Genomic DNA, 15074 nt, shown 5'->3' with positions numbered 1-15074 from the left:
AGACAGGCAGGTCACTTGAGCCGTGTCTGTCTCCATAACAACATCAGGAACAGCACCTACGTAATAACAGTGACTGACTCACACGCACGCATAGCAGTCTGCAGGGCAGGAAGACACCCTTGTGAGGGTGTCTGTTAAAGGACTTGAGTGTCTTTTGTTGTTCAGTTGCTCAGTGGTGTCAGACTCTTTTCAACCTCATGGACTGCATCACGCCAGGCTTCCCTGTCCTTCACCAACTCCCGCAGCTTACTCAAACTCATGTCTGTTGAATTCGTGATGCCATCCAACCATCTCATCCTCTGTTGTCCCCTTCTCCTCCTGCCTTCAATCTTTCCCAGAATCAGGGCCTTTTCCAATGAGTCAGCTCTTCGCATCAGGTGGCCAAAGTCTCCTGAATGTTGAACATCGTCTTTAGAATAATGATGTTCAGGGCTTCTCTGGGGGCCCAGTGGTTAATAATCCATCTGCAGATGCAGGAGACATGGGTTCAACCCTGGTCCAGGAAGATCCTACAAGCCGCAGAGCAACTAAGCCTGTGTACCACAAGTACTGAAGCCTGAGCGCCTAGAGCCCATGCTCCACAACCAGAGGAGTCATCACAATGAGTAGACCGCACACCGCAGCTAGAGAATCGCCCCAACTTGCCACAACTAGAGAAAGCACACACACCAAGGAAGACCCACCGCAGCCTGCATAAGTCAGTAAAGAAAGAAGAACGATGCTTAAAGGCAGATGAGAGGGCTGAAGTCTGACCGATCCTTTCACTGATCTTATGGATGGACGGTGGAGGCAAACCTAAAGAGAACCCAGCCCCCGCTGGCTTCCGATGGGAACAAGTTTCTGAGACTTCAGAGCAGAGGAGGAAACCCTAGACTTCTGGGACTCAGTGAAGTCAGCTGTACTCCAGAGGCCTCTGGGGGACCTACGTGCTGGACACCCCCACCTTGGTGATGCGTGACACCCAAATATCATCCAAGCCAGCCCGACTGACACCTGCTGACCTGTGTGCCTGGATGGTCACCAGCTGTGTGCCCATCTTAATCAAGAGCTCAGAGATACCCAGCAAGACAAAGGATGTGTATTGATTACAAACACCTACGGAGCTTCTGCGGTTGGGGGGGAAGGCAATACTTGGGCGTTGAGTCCTACCCCGGGCCACAGGACCAAGGCCTTGCAACAACGACGCCTCCAAAGCTGACCGAGCCCTTTTGTAACCATTGCCAAAAGCCCCCAATCATTACTCACAAGCTTCCTCACTGCCTATTAGGCAGAGATGCGCACTCCAGTAAACACCCCCAAACCAGTCACCTAACGCCAGCCTTCCAACAGGAATTTTCTCTGTCTTGAGACTATAAACATTGGCTGTTAACCCATGAAAACTGTCTGTCGGGAGGTTGGCCTGAAGCACTCACACTGCCCACTTTATCTCTGCTCTTTGTTCTTAGCAAGCTTTTCACTCCCTTCTGAAACGCCCTGTGTCTGGGAACTCTTGTCCAGGTGCTCGGACTGCCTCAACACTGGGCATCTGTACTGAGTATCCGTGTTTAAAAACAACAGGACTATACGATGATCTTTTACTTCTATCTTGTCTGTTCCACTTTTTCTATTTCATATTCAGTGCTCCCATTTCTCTCGGTTTATGTTTTCCAATTTCTCCATCTTTTTTTTTTTTGTTGTTGTTGTTGTTCTTTCTCAAGGCTTTATCAAGTGTAGTAGAAAAGCTTCTGTACACACACATATGGGGCTTCCCTGGTGGCTCAGTTGGTAAAGAATCCACCTCCAATGCAGCAGACCTGGGTTCAATCCCTGGGTCGGAAAGATTCCTTGGAGAAGCAAATGACAACCCAGTCCAGTATTCTTGCCTGGACAGAGGAGCCGGGACGGCTACAGTCTGTGGGGTCCCAAGAGTCAGATGCAATTTAGTAACTAAAGCACTACACACACACATATAAATAGAATGTACAATATAATCTATATATTTTAGAAAACTTAAAAATTTCTGCCTATCTAAAAAATTGATGACATTTTGATTCGACTTGTTTGACTTAGTATGAATCAAATGCTTCATTTCTAATTTATATTCATTCAAAACTATGATATACTTCTGTGTATTTTGACATCTAATATTACTGCCACAGGGCTTTCCTTATTGGATCCGTGGTAAAGAATCTGCCTTCAACGCAGGAGATGTGGGTTCAATCCCTGGGTTGGGAAGATCCCCTAGTGAAGAAAATGGCAATCCACTCCGGTATTCTTGTCTGGAGAATCCCATGGACAGAGGAGCCTGGTGGGCCACAGTCCACAGGGTCGCAAAGGGTCGGTCATGACCGAAGGGACTGAACTCACATCCACATTACTGCTAAAAGTCTAGAAAGTTTATTACCTTATTGATTAAAAAAAATTTTTTTTGAATTGGACTTGAAACTTGTAATCCAATTCTGAGAATATAAAGAAAGACAGTGTTGTAAAGAGAATGGATGCTGTAATCACGCCTGGGCTACTCATCCCAATCTCCCAGGGGCCTACAAATCCCAAAATGCTTCTGTATGAGTGTGCTACCACAACACAGCACCCCAGACTGGAGGCTTCCACAACACAAACGGACCTGACGGCTCTGGAGGCTGTCAGCCCGAGATCAACGTGCAGGCAGGTTGGCTACCCATAAGTCCCATCTCCTGGGCGTGGAGATGGCTGTCTCCTCATTGGGTCCTCATGCGGTCGTCCCTCTGGGTGTGTCTGTGTCCGCATCTCTTCTTATAAGGCCATGGGTCAGAAGGAATTAGGGCCCAAGCTAATGACCTCATCTTACCTTCATTACTTCCTTAAAGCCGCATCTCCAATTACCATCACCTCCTGAGGCCCTAAGTGTCAGGATCTCAACATATGATTTCTGGGGGTGACACCGTTCAGTCTAAAGCAGCTTCTCAGAAAAAGAAAAAAAAAAAATACACACACACACACACACATATATATACATATTTCAGGGCTTCCCTAGTAGCTCAGACGGTAAAGAATCGGCCTACAATGGAGGACACCTACGTTCGATCCTGGGGTCTGGAAGATCCCCTGGAGGAGGGCATGGCAACCCTCTCAAGTATTCTTGCCCAGGAAAAATCCCATGGACAGAGGAGCTGGGTGGGCTACAGTCCATGGGGTTGCAAAGAGTCAAACATGACTGAACATGCATGCATGCAAAGGCTCACTTAAGAACACGTGAGTTTGGGTCGTTAGGTCCTTTAAAATATAAGTGAGGCATAAATAATATACCATAACATATAGAAAAAAGAATAAATAAAGAATAAAAATAAAGAATCATCAACCACCTGTTTTTTGGCGGGGAGGCTAGATATTGGGTGATAAAAGGAGGTGAAGAAACGAACTATATTACTCGGACTTCCGGGTGGTCCAGTGGTTAGGACTTGGCCCTTTCACTGCTGAGGGCCCAGGTTCAATGCCTGGTCAGGGAACTTAGATCTCATAAACTTTGTCACGGAAATAAGATCTCATAAGCCACGCAGCACAGCCGATAGGAACAGAATGAAGGGACAAAAGAGGCAATTAAACGCTTAATCCCACTAGGGGATTATACGTGGAAAATTATGGGAAACTCCTGTACGTTAATGATTCCTCAGGAAAGCAGGATGGCTTAACCACAAAACCAAGCTGGCTTGCGTAGCAACAAAAGCATGCTACTGAAGCATGGGATGCGCCCCCAAACTATGAAACAATGGCGGCAGGAGCCCCACATCCTGTCCCAGGAGCTCAGTGAGTTCAGTTCCGTTCAGTCGCTCAGTCGTGCCCGACTCTTTGCAACCCCATGGACTGCAGCACGCCAGGCCTCCCTGTCCATCACCAACTCAGTAAGTTAATGACTTTCAAAACAGGCTCTGTTTTGAAAATATAAGAAAAAAAACATAAGAAAAAATCATTTATGGGAAGGTGACTTTTCAAAACAAAAGATCCTCGTACTCGGACCTGAAAATATTTCTCCAAAGTGCTTTACGACAGTCGCGGCCTGACCACACGGGGACAAATTTCCCTGCCCTACCTGGGGGAGGAACTCATGATGATGGAAGAGACGATCTTGTTCAAGAGGAAGAAGGAACTTGATGATGATTCAAGAGAAAAAGTCTTCTCCCCCAACCCCTTCCTCTGAGTATAAAACTGCAGCCCACTGCGTTCTCAGGGTGGCATTTCCCGCCCACCCGCTTGGAAGCCTCGGAAGCATCCTATTCCATTAAATCATTCTTACCTACCACTTTGCTCTCGCTGAATTCTCCTCTGCCCTGACATGAAGGATCGGGGTTACCAGAGCTCCTCGGAGCCCCTTGAAATGACACCAGTTGGTTTTGCAGCCAGGGGAAAAAAAAAAAAAGGACTATATTTGCAAATAACTCCCAGCAGTGAGTGAGAGATTAAAAATCATGAATATCCATACTGAGGTAATTCAGGAGAAAATGCATGAAATATACCCCTGTCTCTTCCACAAGTCAGCTGCTGGAAGGACTGCTTCCTCCCGTCCTGTTCCTCCTGTTCCGAATGTCCCCCCGTGTCCAGCCCACCGCCTCTGCTGAAACCTCCCCTTACCCCTTGCCACACCACCACACTGAGTCACCCCCAGGAGCTGCTTCCTGCGTCTCCAGTGCCTGTGTGTACTGAGTCGCTCAGCTGTGTCTGACTCTTTGTGACCCCGTGGACTGTAGTCCCGCCAGGCTCCTCTGTCTGTGGGATTCTCTGGGCAAGAATACTGGAGTGGGTTGCCATGCCCTCCTCTGGGGCATCTTTCCCGACCCAGGGATCAAACCCACACCTCTTGCGTTGGCACTGAGCCACCAGGAAAGCCTGACTGTCCCCCACAGAGAATCACTACAACAAACCTGGTCTCCTCTGTGCCAAGGTGGCTCCTAACGGAGGCCCTCGAGGGAAAAGGGCAGCCAGCCTCCTCTCCAGCACTTCAACTCAGTCGGGCATTCCCAGTTGTACAGCAGAAACTAACACAACATTATAAAGCAGTTATTGCTGTTCAGTTGGTAAGTCATATCCGACCCCACGGACTGCAGCATGCCAGCCTTCTCTGTCTTTCACCAACTCCCTGAGTTTCCTCAAACTCATGTCCATGGAGTCAGTGATGCCATCCAACCACCTCATCCTCTGTCGCCCCCTTCTCCTCCCGCCTTCAATCTTTCCCAGCATCAGGGTCTTTTCCAATGTCAGTTTTTTTGCATCAGGTGGCCAAACGATTGGAACTTCAGCATCATTTCTTTCAATTATACGCCAACCTAAAACAAAATGAACTACAGGCTTCTCTGGTGGCTCAGCGGTAAAGAATCTGCCAGCCAAAGCAGGAGATGTGGGATTGATTCCTGGTCCGGGGAAGATCCCACATGCCTCAAAGCAATTAAGCCTGTGTGCCACAACTTGTCAGCCTGTCTTGGAGCCTGGCAACTGCAACTACAGAAGCCCAGGAGCCCTAGGGCCTGTGCTCCACGACCAGACAACCCCCATGATGAGAAGCGTGCGCACGGCAACTAGAAATGAGCCACCGCTTGCTGCAACTACAGAGAAGCCTCAGCAGCGACACAGACACAGCACAGCCACCAGTAAAGAAAGAAAATTATAAAAAAAGTGAAATAAAATATTTAGGATCAAAAAAATAAAAAATAGAATAAACAGCTCTTTCCTTCCTTGCCTCCTGTACCTGCCTAAAGTTTTTACGCAGAGAGACTCTTCACTGAAATCATGGGGTCTGCAAACTAGCCTAAGGAGACCCAAATCCAGGCCAGGCCCTGCTGTTTTTTTTTATGGCCCAAGAGATAAAGAATATCTTTTAAATCTTTTTTTTTAATCGTTGAAGAAAACCAAAAGCAGACTTGGTGACACATGCAAATTACTGACACTGAAATTTCAGTCCTCAGCAACCTTTTTACGAGCACACGGACACCCTCGTGGGTTCAGGCACTGCCGGCGGAAGCTTCTGCAGCACAGCGCAGAGAGGAGTGGTGGCAAAGACTAAAATATTCACTGTCGACACATGATGGGAAAAGCCTGCTGATCCCAGCCTCAAAGGTAACCCTCCACTCTCTCTATTCTAGGACTTGAGTCAGACTTGACCGGCTGGCCGCCCAGCTTTCCTTTTGATATGCAAAGCTGGCCGCAAATCCCCCTTCTTGAGAAAGCCTGCCTTTCAGGATCACCAGCTTCACCTCAGGCTCTCAAAAAGACTTTGGGGGTGGAGGTGAACGATGACCTCATTATTTCTTCTTTCCGCTCCTGCTTTAGAAATCCTTATCAGGCATTTTAGATAATGGATGATTCCGGCTCCCCGGAGGAGGTTGAGAGGGGTGGAGGCTGAGCCCAAGGACAAGCAAGAGCAACAGGGCTATTTTTCATCAACCATCACCTTCAGTGCAAACACAAAATAAACCATCACCTTCGGTGCAAACACAAATGATACCGTGGAGGGCGGGGAGCAGCATAACACAGTCAACAGAGCAGAAGCTGTGGGGCTTAAGGGGACGAGAATAACTGGGGGGCTGAACAAGACCCCGCAGGGCTGAGGAGGATGGCGGGGAGGGGAGACAGGAGGGAAGGGCGTAGCCCACCCCCCCCCAAAACATAATGGAAGCAAAAGTCTCAGAACCAAGAGGCAGGGGTGAGGAGTGAAGCTCAACATTGTTCCTCCAGGAGCTGGACGCTATCTGCAGACTAGGAGATCCTGCGAAGGACCAAAACTCAGCGACCCCTTAAAAGGCAAGCAGTTAAAAAAAAAAAATCATTGCAAATGCACAGAACCTTGATGAACTCATTAGTGGTAAAGGTTGATAGCAAGTACTGTCCTTCCCAGCTGTTACAGTTTATGGCCAGTGTAAATTTTGCAGGTATTTAAAAATTTTTTTTAAAAAGGCAATGCTTAATCTTTCCCCATGTTCTGAAGCAGATGAACCGTGTTGCAATCACTCCAGATACATTCTGTCCAAGTGCTAAAGGGGATGCGATAAGTCTTGCAACCAAGGTGCTCAGATTTAACTACCTGCATTGGAGAAGGAAATGGCAACCCACTCCAGTATTCTTGCCTGGAGAATCCCAGGGACGGGGGAGTCTAGTGCGCTGCCGTCTATGGAGTCACACAGAGTCGGACACGACTGACGAGACTTAGCAGCAGCAGCAGCAGCAGGCAGCATGTGAGAGAAACTCAGGAAACATATGCAACTCAATCACATCCTATACACCCTAATGACACCCCATCTCACGAACACAAGGACAAACACAAATGAGAAGGACCATGAAGACACGGCTCGGGGAAACGGCAACCCGAGCATCGGGACAGCCTCTTCCTGAGCTCGGGGAAAGGGCAACCCGAGCATCGGGACAGCCTCTTCCTGAGCTCGGGGAAACGGCAACCCGAGCATCAGGACAGCCTCTTCCTGTCTCGTTTTCCCCACAAGCTTCACACTCTGCTCTTTCCAAGCTAGGTGCTCTGTGAACCCCTGTGTCTTTAACAGTTCTGTTTTTTGAGGGCTTTTTTTTTTTTTTTTTGTCAGCCCCCTCTAATTCCCACTTAGAGCTTCCCTGGTGGCTCAATTGGTAAAGAATCCACTTGCAATGCAGGAGACCCCCGGTTTGATTCCTGGGTCCGGAAGATCCCCTAGAGAAGGGACAGGCTGCTGCTGCTGCTAAGTCACTTCAGTCGTGTCCGACTCTGTGTGACCCCATAGACGCCAGCCCACCAGGCTCCCCCGTCCCTGGGATTCTCCAGGCAAGAACACTGGAGTGGGTTGTCGTTTCCTTCTCCAATGCATGAAAGTGAAAAGTCAAAGTGAAGCCGCTCAGTCGTGTCCAACCCTCAGCGACCCCACGGACTGCAGCCCACCAGGCTCCTCCATCCATGGGATTTTCCAGGCAAGAGTACTGGAGTGGGGTGCCATTGCCTTCTCCGAGGGACAGGCTACTCACTCCAGTATTCTTGGGCTTCCCTTGTGGCTCAGCTGGTAAACAACTGCCTGCAATGTGGGAGACCTGGGTTCGATCCCTGGGTTGGGAAGACCCCCCTGGAGAAGGGAAAGGCTACCCACTCAGACATGGCTTCAGTCCCTGTGTCGGGAAGATCCCCTGGAGGAAGGACATGGCACCCCTTCCAGTATTCCTGCCTGGGAAATCCCGTGGGCACAGGAGCCTGGTGAGCATCAGTCGACGGGGTCTCAGAGAGTCGGACACGACTAAAGCAGCTGAGCAGGCACACACACGTTTGATAAACAGCACTGCAATGAACACTCCAAGATATGCAATTCCCAGGGACGTCCCTGGTGGTTCAGTGGGTAAGAAATCTGCCTGCCAATGCCAAGGACACAGGTTCCATCCCTGGTCCAGGAAGATCCCACATGCCTCGGAGCAACTAAGCCCCATGCACCAAAACTACCGAGCCTGTGCTCAGAAGCCACAAGAGAAGCCACTGCAGTGAGAAGCCCACAGAGTGAAACACGGTGTAAAAAGAGACGCAATTCCCAATCGGCAATCTCAAAGGAATGACAATGAGTCCATAAGTGGTCATGATTGTGACCAAATAAAACAGGAAATCACAGGGAGTGTAGTTTATCTTAATTTATAGAGCAGATGTTGGTGCTGGAGAAGACTCTTGAGAGTCCCTTGGACAGCAAGGAGATCCAACCAGTCCATCAAAGGAAATCAGTCCTGAATATTCATTGGAAAGACTGACGCTGAAGCTGCAACTCCAATCCTTTGGCCACCTGATTTGAGGAACTTACTCACTGGAAAAGACCCTGATGGTGGGAAAGACTGAAGGTGGGAGGAGAAGGGGATGACAGAGGATGAGATGGTTGGATGGCATCACCGACTCAATGGACGCGAGTTTTCGTAAACTTCAGGAGCTGGTGATGGACAGGGAGGCCTGGGGTGCTGCAGTCCATGGGGTCACAAACAGTAGGACACGGCTGAGCGACTGGACTGAACTGAACTGATAGAGCAGATGTGTTTTGAATTACTGAGTGAAAATACAGTTATACAGTTTCTTCCCAGGATTCCTTTATAGAAAGAACTACCTGTAGATCCTTGCAGAAGGATCTGAGCACCATGACACAAAGACAGGAGCTAAGAAAATATCAGGTGATTTTTTTTTTCCACTGCACACCTTCCAACCTGAGAGGCTCATCTTCCAGTGTCATCTCTTTTTCCCTCTTCACCCTTTCATGCGTCTTCAGGCAATACCGGAGTGGTTTGCCATTCCATCCTCCAGTGGATCAGTGTGTCAGAACTCTCCACTATGACTTGTCCATCTTGGGTGGTCCCGCACGGCCTGGCTCAGAGCTTTGTTGAGTTACACAAGCTTTGCCATGACCAGGCAGTGATTCATGAAGAGGCCCAGAAAAGGTAATGCTGATTTATTATGCACTGCAATAGCAAATTAAAAAAAAAAATTTTTTTTAACCAGTTAATCGTAAAGGAAATCAGTCCTGAATATTCATTGGAAGGACTGATGCTGAAGCTGAAGCTCCAATCCTTTGGCCACCTGATGCAAAGAGCTGACTCAATGGAAAAGACCCTGATGCTGGGAAAGATTGAAGGCAGGAAGAGAAGGGGACGTCAGAGGATGAGATGGTTGGATGGCATCGCCGACTCAATGGACATGAGTTTGAGCCAGCTCTGTGAGTTGCTGATGGACTGGGAAGCCTGGTGTGCTGCCGTTCATGGGGTCGAAAAGAATCAGACACGACTGAACTGAACCGATCCTTTTTTTTCCCTTCAATTTTGGCTGAGCTGGGCCTTCATGGCAGCATGCGGGCTTTCTCGAGTTGCAGTACATGGGCCGGTCGCCCTGCACCCTGCGGGATCTTAGTGAACCGACCAGGTATTGAACCCTCGTCCCCTGCATTGGAAGGCGGATTCAACCACCAGACCACCTGGGAAGTCCCCTGGAAAGGATCATATTTTCATGTCTACTATCCACCTAACCTGTTAATCTTACACACATTTTCTGTCATTAGCTCACATTTATGACCTAACACTCAAGAATAGTGAAAAATAAAACACAAATTCTGCACAACTAAAGGTCATTCCTGAGTGAAACATGCTTTAATCTTCTAAAACTTTGATCCAAAGTTGGTTGATCCAGAGATGCGCCCCAGTTGTAAATTGCAGGATCCATGCTTTCTGGCTGATTCACTAACCCAGAGATAAGCCAGGCAGCAAATCTGATCATGTGGATCAGTAATTAACCAAGGTTCCGGTTAGGCTTCCCTGGTGTCTCAGCAAGCAAAGAAACTGCCTGCAATGCAGGAGTCACGGGAGATGCAGGTTCGATCCCTGCATCGGGAAGATCCCCTGGAGGAGGGCATGGCAACCCACTCCGGTATTCTTGCCTGGGGAATCCCAGGGACAGAGGAGCCTGGCGGGCTACAGTCCATGGGGTTGCACTGAGTCAGACACGACTGAAGTGACTGAGCACACACACAAACTATCTTCAAGGAATAAAGACTGCTTTCGTGTATTTTTTTTTTTTTTTGATGTGGACTACTTTTAAAGCCTTTATTGAATTTGTAACAATACTGCTTCTGTTTTATGTTTTAGTTTTCTGGCCATGAAGCATCTGGGATCTTAACTCCCAGACCAGGGATTGAACCCGAACCCCCTGTGTTGGCAGGCAAAGTCTCAACTTTACCTAGCTCCTCAGAAAGTTCCACTATATTCTCAACGTGAGATCCATCAAAGCTCCAGCTGTATTATACTTTCTAGATATTCTGCATTCTACAGACACTCATTCAGTCGTACTTACTTTGCGTGGGTTTCAAAAGAGGTGGCAAATACTCAATGATTCTTTAGGAAACAGCTCAGAAAGTTGGGATTAAAAAAAAATTCAACTGAATACTAATTTGACTGCAGTGCCTTTTTATTATTCAAGGACAAACGTAATCATTTTTTAAAAGAGTTCTAATCTCCGTCATCTATAAAACCTATGAAAGCCTTAAACATTATAGTCTTGCCATCAAGTGGGAAAAAAAAACTATACGCAGTTTTACTACTCAAGGACTGAGAATTACTATTGGAGTCATAGAATCGCTATTAGTATTCATATTAATGCCTCATGAATAAAGTTCTAAAAGAGAAATGTGTATGTATTGCGACTTATAGCAAGGGCTATATACAGTTATGATGTCTCTAAATTCACACTGGCTACTTTCTTTCACACACACACACACACACACACACACACACAACACACACAGCAGCTCTCTGTGAGGGTCCCCAAGTAACACCATGGAAGCCTCACTTTTCCCGCTACCTCTTCATGGATGGTTTGGCTGAAAGTCACGTGTCACAGTGATCTTGCTGAGGATCAACAGTTCAAAGGTCAACCCAGCACCCACACCCAAGACTTCCATTTCCAAGTCACAGGCCCTTTCACATTATATATATATGTTTTTTTTTTTTACTTAATTTGTAAAGAATTTTTCTTGTGCAAAATATACGTGGAGCCAAATCCCCTCTGTCGTTGAAAGTACTGTTGTGTAACTTTCGGGCTCATAAAGTCTACCTGAAAAAAGCTATTCATTTATGTTCTTTATTTTTGGCTGTGCCGGGTCTTTGTTGCTGGGTGGGCTTCTCTCTAGTTGCAGAGAGCCAGGGGCGGAGAGCCAGTGCATGGACTTCTCTCTGTGGTGGCCTCTCTTGTTGAAGAGCACAGGTTCAATAGGTGTGGCACACGGGCTTAGATGCCCCGTGGCAGGCGGGATCGTCCTGGGTCAGGGATGGTACCCACGTCACCTGCAGTAGCAGACGGATCCTATACCACTGAGCCACCAGGGAAGCCCGTTAAATGTCTATCTGAACTATTAAAAATGATGGCTACTTCACTTACAATGTGAAAAGTACAGAGATTTAATGTAATGATTCTGCATTTGATTTTATCTCCACTCTCTTTTATAACTGGTTACCAGTTTCTCTGGTCTTCCCCGGTGGCTCAGATGGTAAAGAATCTGCATGTGATGCAGGAGACCCATGTTTGATCCCTGGGTCGGGAAGATTCCCTGGAGGAGGGCATGGCAACCTACTGCAGTCTTCCCGCCTGGAGATCTGCATGGCAAGAGTTGGACACGACTGAGAGACCAACACTTTCATGTTTCTTTCACCAATTTCTCCTTCCTTGCTTTGTTGTTGGTTCAGTCGCCAGGTTGTGTCCGACTCTGTGAGCCCACAGACCGTAGCATGCTAGGCTTCCCTGTCCTTCACAATCCCGCAGACTTTGCTCAAACTCAGGTCCATGGAATCGGTGATGCCATCCAACCATCTCATCCTCTGTTGCCCTCTTCTCCTTCTGCCTCCAATCCTTCTCAGAATCAAAGCCTTTTCCAGTGAGTTGGCTGTTCACATCCAGTGGCCAAAGTATCGGAGCTTCAGCTTTAGCATCAGTCCTTCCAATGAATATTCAGGGTTGACTGCCTTTAAGACTGACCAGTTTGATCACCTTGCAGTCCAAGCGACTCTCAAGAGTCTTCTCCAGCACCACAGTTTGATTCTTAGAAGTTCTTCATCGATTCTTCAGTGCTCTGCCTTCTTTATGGTCCAGCTCTCATATCTGTACATGCCTACTGGAAAGACCACAGCCATGACTATAGAGACACCTCTACTATAAAGTGGGTCTTTAAAATCTAGGCTGATATCGCCATGCTGGAGTAACAGGATTCACACGTGGGACAAGAGAGAAAGCTGAGGTGGGGGTGGGGGTGGTTATCAGGATCCCAGCGTGTGTCATCTGGGCATCAAGCACCCGGCTGACGGAGCCTGCCTTTTCCTACTTTTAGGATCCACCGCGCATCGTGTGTTCTCCCAGCAGGATGGGTGGACAGACTGTGGTCTGAGTGAGAAACCAGACCCTTTCAAAGGTGCTGTCTGAACAGAAGGGCCAGGGCCTGAAGGCAAAGGAACGAAAACGGAGGAGCTTGGTTCAAATTCCATTCTAGCATCGTGCTTGCCGACAGAGACGATGACTTGTCATCATATCATGGAGTCTATAAGCAGGGACTCGTAAGTCCTGGTGCCCCAGTGCCGGAAGTGACCGCACCCAGTTCCATCAGCCTGGCCCTTATTCCCACCGTCTGTCTGAAGCCCCTCAAGCTGTGAAGCCTCATGCTGTGTTTAAGCACACTGATCTCGGCCTCCTGACGTCTTCTTGTTGGCTCTTGTGACAGCCTTCGGCCAGCCCCTCTCTCTTGCACCGGAGTGTATTTGCAATGCCAGCTTCCGTGGGTGAGCTGGAACAACACACCTCGGACTTTTGGACACAACAGTAAAACATCACACTAAAACATCTTTTTTTTTCCCAAGTACAATCGTGCATTGACTTTATTCCCTTCTATTTTTGGCTGTACGGGGTCTTTGTGGCTGTGCATGGGCTTTCTCTAGTTGAAGAGAGCTACTAAAGGGGGTCACTCTGGTTCCAAAGCACAGGCTTCTGATGGCAGGAGCTGCTCTTGTGGTGGAGCATGGATTTTCGGAACACGGGCTTCACAGGTTCTGGCACACGGGTTTTTTTTTTGCTCCACAGCGTGTGAGCTCTTCACAGACTGGGGATCAAATCTGGGTCCCCTGCACTGGCAGGCAGATTCTGAACCACTGGACTGCCAGGAAAGTCCTGCACTTAAGAATCTTGAACCCCCCAAAAAAGATGGCAAAGAATCCACACAAAAAAAAGTCGTGAAAATACAGACTTCATTCATTCATCAGATCATTCCTTTAACACATGCCCTGATCTCCTCCAATCATAAAGATGATGAGGAACTGAAGCTGCGGTACCTGCATGGACAAGTGGAATTCAGGCTCTGGGTGACCTCCATGGGGCAGTTTTGAAAATGAAGCTCGATCCTCAGCCCAGCTCAGTCTATTCCCAGCTGTCTGCCTTGGAGCTGAAGGCGAGACACCAATACCCACGCCTGCCACGCAGCTCAACCGGCATGATCGGGGTTACTGAGGGTGGCAACAGGGACACGGAACCTCACTTCTCTCCCTCTGGGTCCTTCCTCAGCCACCAGCCCTCATCAAATGCCAGGGGATGTCCGTTCCATACCGAGAGCACGCCCGTCTTTCCTTTCTCTTTGCTTCCATCCAGATCATCCCATCCGCATTTTGAAAAGTGTTCTCTTTAATGAATACAAACATTTTTTGTTTGTTAGTTTGTTTCGATCACAGTGAAGTTTAGAAACTGCTGAGCCAGGTGGCTTTATTTTCCAACTAAACGTTTCTAAACGTCCGTCAATTTTGTTTTCAAAGCAAATGTGAGGAAACATGTAAACAAAAAAACTGCCTCAGAAGGACATGGGTTGTATGATAGAAAGAAAACCTTCCTGAGGACAAAAGTAAAAATAAATGACACTATACACGTTGCTTTTTTATGAGTTTTCAGAAACAGGAAAAAAAGCAGAAACCAGCGTTGAGGTGTCAACCAACTCACCGGTGTCAGACATCCCACAGAACGCCCAAGTGCCTGTCCACGCGTCACGTGAGAAGCAGAATTAGGAACGTTTGTCTCACGATGACCACGGTGCATGCGGGGAATCGGAGAACCGTGAGACGCACGTGAAAACGTACAGAGCACGCTGGTTGCAGAGAAATTAAACAAGGTGGGGGGTGGGGAGGAGAAGCAATTTACAGGAAAAACAAAGTTGGAGACACAAGGCGGACCTGTGTTCTCATTCAACAAGAGAAGCGTAAGTAAATTACAAAGCAGCGGGCGACGTGGAAATAAGGCCCCACGGAAAACAGCGTTTCCTTGGAAAGAATTCATGGTCTTGGAGAAGGAAATGAAGCCGAGGTATTCGGCTTTGAGACAGAAGAGTATTTCATACGGAAATGTCAGCTCCAAAGCAAACAGATATGAAAAAGAAAGGAAGGTGAGTTACGCTGCCCACCGGTTAGCAGTGTTTTTCTCTCTGAAGGATTTTTTTGTTGTTGTTATTTATATTAAGTACTCAGCGTCTCAACAGTAGCAGGATAAGGAGGCAGAATAAATGACCTGAGGCCAGGTGGTGCCAGGGGTAAAGAATCCACCTGCCAGTACAGAGATGAGG

General features: G+C 47.9%; 1 protein-coding gene across 24 annotated transcripts in view; it reads right to left on the bottom strand.

Moving 5' to 3' along the window:
* The window catches only part of LOC147339722 (uncharacterized), a 496256-nt gene that overhangs the window by 459851 nt on the left and 21331 nt on the right, over positions 1–15074 (bottom strand). The window contains exon 3 of one of the 24 annotated variants that reach the window (XR_015159006.1): positions 8579–9405. The exons of the other annotated variants lie outside the window; for them this stretch is intronic. The gene's annotated coding sequence lies outside the window, so the exon portion shown is untranslated. Of the gene's footprint in view, positions 1–8578; positions 9406–15074 lie in introns of those variants that run through there. 24 annotated transcript variants of the gene reach the window in all.

Source organism: Bos grunniens, chromosome X (genome assembly GCF_055505025.1).
Source record: "Bos grunniens cultivar Pamir isolate PY7600 chromosome X, Bosgru_T2T1.0, whole genome shotgun sequence".
In the NCBI taxonomy this organism is placed as follows: domain Eukaryota; kingdom Metazoa; phylum Chordata; class Mammalia; order Artiodactyla; family Bovidae; genus Bos; species Bos grunniens.
The sequence above is the reverse complement of the archived record's forward strand: the minus strand, read 5'-3'. Positions and strand labels throughout refer to the sequence as shown.